The sequence below is a fragment of the Mustela lutreola genome, chromosome 10 (genome assembly GCF_030435805.1).
Source record: "Mustela lutreola isolate mMusLut2 chromosome 10, mMusLut2.pri, whole genome shotgun sequence".
NCBI classification, from domain to species: domain Eukaryota; kingdom Metazoa; phylum Chordata; class Mammalia; order Carnivora; family Mustelidae; genus Mustela; species Mustela lutreola.
The window spans coordinates 14,432,378-14,438,377 of record NC_081299.1 but is presented as its reverse complement, the minus strand read 5'-3'; the positions used below and the strand labels follow the sequence as shown (position 1 = coordinate 14,438,377).

General features: G+C 54.0%; 1 long non-coding RNA gene across 2 annotated transcripts in view; it reads left to right on the top strand.

Annotated features, from left to right (window-relative positions):
• Positions 1-4,563: 4,563 nt before the first annotated feature.
• LOC131809507 (uncharacterized) overlaps positions 4,564-6,000 on the top strand; it is a 58,346-nt gene continuing 56,909 nt past the window's right edge. For both annotated transcript variants that reach the window (XR_009345214.1, XR_009345215.1), the window contains exon 1: positions 4,564-4,843. This is a non-coding gene — a long non-coding RNA (uncharacterized LOC131809507). The remainder of the gene's footprint in view (positions 4,844-6,000) is intronic.

Below are 6,000 nucleotides of genomic sequence, written 5' to 3'. Positions count from 1 at the left end.
AGGGGGGGAGTGTGTGGAGGCGGGCAAGGGCAGAGGGAGAGGGAGAAGCAGACTCCCTCCCAAGGAGGAAGTCTGATGCCGGGCTTCCTTCCAGGACTCTGAGATCATGACCTGAGCCAAAGGCAGATGCTTAACTGACTGAGCTACCCAGTTGCCCCTCAGAATTCTTAATAGGCTCAGGACAGCGAATCCCTCAGAAGGAGGATATAGCATGCAGTGTTTCCCAGGCTTGTTTGACCATACAATCCTTTCATTAAGTGGGATTTTTAAAGGATTAATGTTGAGAAACATATATTGAGAAATTCCAGACACAGAAGAATCAGCATGGACCAGGATGGTGATGGAAGGCTTCTTGGAAGAGGAGGCACCTCAGCTACATTCAAAGATGGGAGGATTGGGAGATTTCAGCTGAGAACAGGGAAGGCATCTTAAATGAATCACAGGAGAAAGCACTAAATATGATATAATACATTTGAGTGGAAAGACTTATACCTGTCAAGATTCCATTGGAGACAAGCATCAGAAGTGCAGTTTAGACTGGCTTAGGCAAAGAGGGAAATTTATTAGCCCATGTAACCAATTTCAGGCATGGCTAGATCCAGGTACTTGAACCACATCCTTAGGGATAAATATTGGCTTCGTTCTAAGGCAGACTCTCTTCCCAGGTGTACCTGTTATCTCTAAGCTCACACGCTGCCAGCCAGCAACCTCAGCAGCAAGGGCGATGTTTATTATAATTTCAATCAAAGTCCCAGGACGGACTCTTATTGGCTCAGCTCGGGCCAGTCTGGGACCAATCACTGTATCTTAGAAGATCTGTCTCGTGCTCTGATTGGCCAGATCCTTAGAGATCATTGCACTCCATCCTTTCCTTGATAGATGCAGAAATAGGAAACAAGAGAGAGCAACTTCCTCAGGGCCACACAGCAAGTGGGTGGCGAGTGAGAGTAAGAACTTTCAGTCCAGGGGCCCTTTCTGCTGCAGCTGGTGGGGGAGGGGGGGCACTTAGACCCCTGTGGACTGGTGTCTCTGTATTGGGTGCTGTGGGAGAGCGCTGCCTGGAGAAGAGGCTGGAAAGGACAGGAGTTCAAGGCCTTGAAGGACCAGCTGGCTGCAGCAACAGCCTTGTGACCGAATTGGCTCTGAGCTCATGTGGGATTGGCCATGGCCAATAAAAGTGAAGAGAGTAGACCAGAGGCGAGTAAAGGGAGTGGCTCCCTGGCTTCTGATGGGGATGGGTGGGGCAGGGTGAGGAGGATCTGTCAGAATGGAGGTCTGTCTGAGGCGAGGGGTGTCTCACCAACTCTTCCTTCTCCCTGCATTTCCATATCTGAGCTGCCTCTTGATTCTGCCTTCCAAATACCTCTAAACCGTCCACTTCTCTCTGGTTCTACTGATCCCACCCGAGTCCGAGATACCATCATCTTGCACCGGGCTGCTGGCAACAGTCTTCCAAATGGTCTTCTCGGGGCACCTGGGTGGCTCCATCAGTTAAGTGGCTGACTCTTGATCTCAGCTCAGGTCTTGATCTCAGGGTTGCGAGTTCAAGCCCCACATTGGGCAGCACACCAGATGTGGAGCCTACTTAAAAAAAAATTACCCCCCACTTCCATTCTTGTTCCCTTGGCCCCCACCCTCATCTGGATTTAGTCTCTTCATAGAAGTCTGGATGCCCTTTCAAAAACGCAGATCACATATCACTGTTAAAATTTTCAAGGACTCTTCATCGGTCCCAGGATGAAATCCAAACTGTGGCCCCTCAGCATCAATCCTGCCTCTTCACGGAGAATTCTCCCCACATTCCAGACATATGGGTTTCTCCTTTGAGTGGGTTTCTTCTTGAAAAAGCCCTTCCCCCGGGCCTTTGCACGTGCTGTTCCATTTGCCTACCGCTCTCCTTTTCCCTTTCCTCCTGGCTAAATCTCGTTCCTCCCTCCAATTTCTACTCAATGTCCCTTTCTTTCCTGGGGGAAATCTTTGGTGCCTTCCTAATGTCTGGACTGGACCCATCAGCTCCCAGTGTCATGTCCCTGGGAGATGAGGAACTCCAGAAAGGGAAGGAACCTGTCTGAGGCCACAAGACTGGGAAATGGCAGAGCGGGTGAAATGTTCAGGGAATATATGCTGAGTGCCTGCTGTGGGCCAGGTCCTGTACTGTGTGTCCGGCCCTAGGGGAGCCCTCAGAGCAGCTGAGGAGACAAACTTGCGAACAGGGGTGAGGGTGGCAGCTTAGGGAGCTGGGAGGAGGGGCTCCAGACCTAATCTCAGGGAGACAGGGAGGGCTCTGGGGGGAGGTGGGGTGATGTCTGAGTTGAAGTCTGATGGACAGATGTCCAGGTGCAGGTGAGATCCTTCGTTTGCTCACTGAGTGAAGGAGAGATTCTGCACATCTGTGTCTCGGGGGATGTGGGTGTCGGGGGTGTGTGCGTGTGTGTGCTGGTGTCCCTGTGTGTGAGTAGATGTCGGAAGGGACTGTTAGCCATTTACGTGCCCGAGTGTCGGTATCGTGCAGAAAACGCCGTGTGTGTGTGGATGTGCACACAAGCAGGTGTGTTCACAGGAGTATATGCATGTGAGTACAAACATGGTTGACATGGTATAGACACGCGTTCCGGGGCGGCCTCATGCAGCGGAACAAGGCTGCTGGTTCATATTTTCTCTCTGTTGCTTGTAAGTCCTGGGCAAGTTAACCTCCTGGTCCATCAGTTTGTTCGTAGACTGGGATAGTAGCTTGCTGGCTAGCTAGGGTGTCTGCAAAGCCCCTGAGACAGGGACACGAGGGGCTCGTTTAGGGAGAGATGGTAAGGGAATGAGGGAGGCAGGTGGAACTAGAGGAGGTGCTAAGCTGCCAGGTGGCTTCATCTGACTTCATCCGACAGGTTGCCTGGGCTCAGCCGGTGTGGAGTCCTGGAGCCTGAATGATCCCCGGGGTTAACCCAGCCTGGGGCAGGGAGACCAGCCGCTGCCTACCAGTCACTGGGGTCATTGGCTGTGCCTCCTGAGCCCTCCACTAGGAGGAAGAAATAGTCTCACAGGCATTTTCTGGGGAGATCCGGTTGGGCTGAGGGAAGCATTCCAGAGCCCTGCACCGCAGCAGCCTTTATCAGACCTCTGCTTCTCAAAATGAGCTTCTGGGGCCGGTAGCATTGGCCTCCCCTGGAAGCTTGTTGTACATGCGGTGTCACAGGCACTTCCCCAGACCTACTGGCTCGGAACCTGCATTTTAACAGGATTCCCAGACCTGAAAAGGCAAGTTCAAGAAACACTGTAGGAGGCAGTGACTCGTAGGGTTTGTTGTGAGGATTCAAGGGGGTTAAAGTATAGAAAGCATTTACAAAGCGTGCGGCGCAGGATCGGATCTATTAATGTTCTTTGCACTGAGGTGTATGGTGCTCCTTTGCTTATCCGGATCCTTCTGTGCAAATAAATGCACGCAGGAGGGAGGGCTGGCTACGAAGTTGGCTGGGTTCAGTGCAAAATGGAATGCGGGCCCCCTGTTAAAAGAGAAATTGGTGGGGGGCGGGGCTTCTGAGCGTGAGGTCTCCTGTGAGCGTGCAGGTGGCGGGAGGGAAGCAGGCCCTGGATGGATGCGCCCGAGGCCTTAATTGGGGCGAGGGGTTTGGCCTCCCCATCTCCCCGGGTCGCCCCCCACCCCCGCCCCGCCGCCCCTGAGCGGCACGTGCGTGTATGTCTGAGGCTGCCTCGGTGACTTGGGGGAACCGTGAGAACTCACGGCTGAGAAATGTTCTGTCACGTCTGCACACTGCGAACAGAGTGTGTTCCCCCATGAATCGTGGGCCTTCGTTCCCAGGGAGCTCTGACTTCTCAGTAGAAGGGGTGTGAAATTTAATTTGCACTAATTACACCGAAGTTGGGGGGCGGGAAATGAGCTGGCGCCTTGCACGTTTGGCCTCTTCTTAGGTGCTAGGGTGGGGGTGGGGTGGGGGGTGCTGGTACCATGGGAACCGCAGCTGCTGGGATTTTGGGGGAGGTTGATGGGGGAGGGGAGGAAGTGGGCTGGGCTGGGGCCCGACCTGGGACCTTTGTCCCTGTGACTGTGGAGGTCTCGATGCGGGGGTCGGGGGGGTGGGGAGGGAGGCTGTGCCTCCTCTTGCGACAGCTGAGTGACTGAGTGAAGTCTTGGGGGGGAGAAGGTCAGCAGTTCTGTCCCAGGAGACAGAGGGACTATCCCAGCCTGGAGGGAGAGAACGGAGTTTCAACCATTTGCGTGGGGCAGGGGTGTCCCTCTGAAGTCCCCAGGGCTTGAGCTGAGCCGGAGGGCAGAAACCCAGAGGGACCACCTGCCCAGCGAGCACTGCAAGAGGAGGAGGGACTCTGGAGCCAAGAAAAATGCCCTGCGGGGTCTCCTCTGGCTCCAGCCCTACGCCTTCCTTAGCCTTAATTCTCCCTCCTCCTCTTCCTCTGCCCCCCACCCCCAATCCCCGTCAGGTCCCGTCCTGTCCCCTCCCCTACCGGTTCCCAGCCACTTCCCTCCCTTCCTTCTCCTCCCCTCAGCCGCCCTTTCCTGCCACCGCTAGAGGGCGCCGAGGCGCCACGGTCGCCCTTGACTTACCTGCCTAGGACGGGCGGTGGGCGCCTGGATGGGGTAGGTGAGGGAGGCCCCACAGCAACTGGGTCCTCGGAAGAGCTGGGCTGATTGTACTCTGGAGCCTGGGGCAGGTCTGGGCTGCCCTCAGTGGCAGAGGCTGTCGCCAGGACCTCTCCCTTACAACCTCCAGGGGAGGAGGTTTTGGAGGAGAGGGTGTTCCCTTGGGACCTGGAAGGACCCAGCCTGGATTTCCATCCCAGCCCCCTTCCTTCCTCCTGCATAGCATCACCTTGGGTAAGTCACATCACCTCTCCAAGCTGCAGTTTTGCTTTTTTTCTTTTTGTAAAACAGTTGTGAGAATAGCACAGAGTTAAGTACAGGCACTCAAGTGGGAGCTTTCCTTTGACCTTCGTAGGTCAGTTAGTCAACAAATTAATGTTTGTTGGGCACCTACTAAGTGCTAGGAACTCTGCTAGGCATTGGGGATAACTGGGAACAAGGTGGACACAGGGCTGATCACCATGAAGCTTTCAGTCTAGCAGGGATGAGATTATTATACATAATTGCAAATTCTTAAGTCATTATAAATGTGTGTAATGTGTTGCAAAAGAAAAGTTCTGCATGCCGTGGGAATGAGGATCAGGGAGCCTGACCCCGTCTGACATTCAAGCTGAGCTTCCTTTAGAGCTCAGTCACAAGGGAGACAAGAGGGAAGGGTTCCAGGCAGAAGGAGCAGCAGGTGCAAAGGCCTGGAAGGGAGGAGGTACGGGATGCATTCCAGGCTGTCCGGTGTGGAGGGGGGTGAGAGGGAATGGGGTATGAGATGAGTTGGAGAGGGGGCAGGGCTGAGCACCTGGAGAAGATGAGTGCAAGTACGGCAAAGTAGAAAACCTGTTGGCCCTTTTGTGACAGAGGAGGTGGGCGTTTTCAGAGGGATGTCAATGTGTCTGAACAGGAGAGCGGATTTTTTTTTTCTTCCCTAACACTCTTATAACATCTAAAAATAAAATAGGCATGGAGAGGACATCTCGGTGATGGCATCGCCACACTGGATCTCAGATGTGGATAAGAGGGGAGGCCCGAGGGGACGCCCAAGCAGACCAGGAGGCTAAGCTAGCCCGTGGCATCCGGGGGACGACTGAGGGTCAGGTCCCTGGGCTCTAGGATGCTGTCCCTGGAGGGTCTTTGCATGATGGGCTGACTCCCTGCCCATCTGTGATAGGAAGAGAGCTAGTCTTGACTGTGTCCCAGCTAGCCTGTGAAAAGCAACCGTGAACTCCTTGCCAGTAGGAGGTTTGCAGGTGCCATAGTCAAGGTTTGTCCCCATTGCCCCCAGTCCTGAGCAACCACAAATCTACTTTCTCTCTATGTTTCTCTACTCTGGACATTTCATATCAATAGGTCTTACAGCATGTGGCCTTTTGTGGCTGGCTTCTTTCACTTAGTGTATG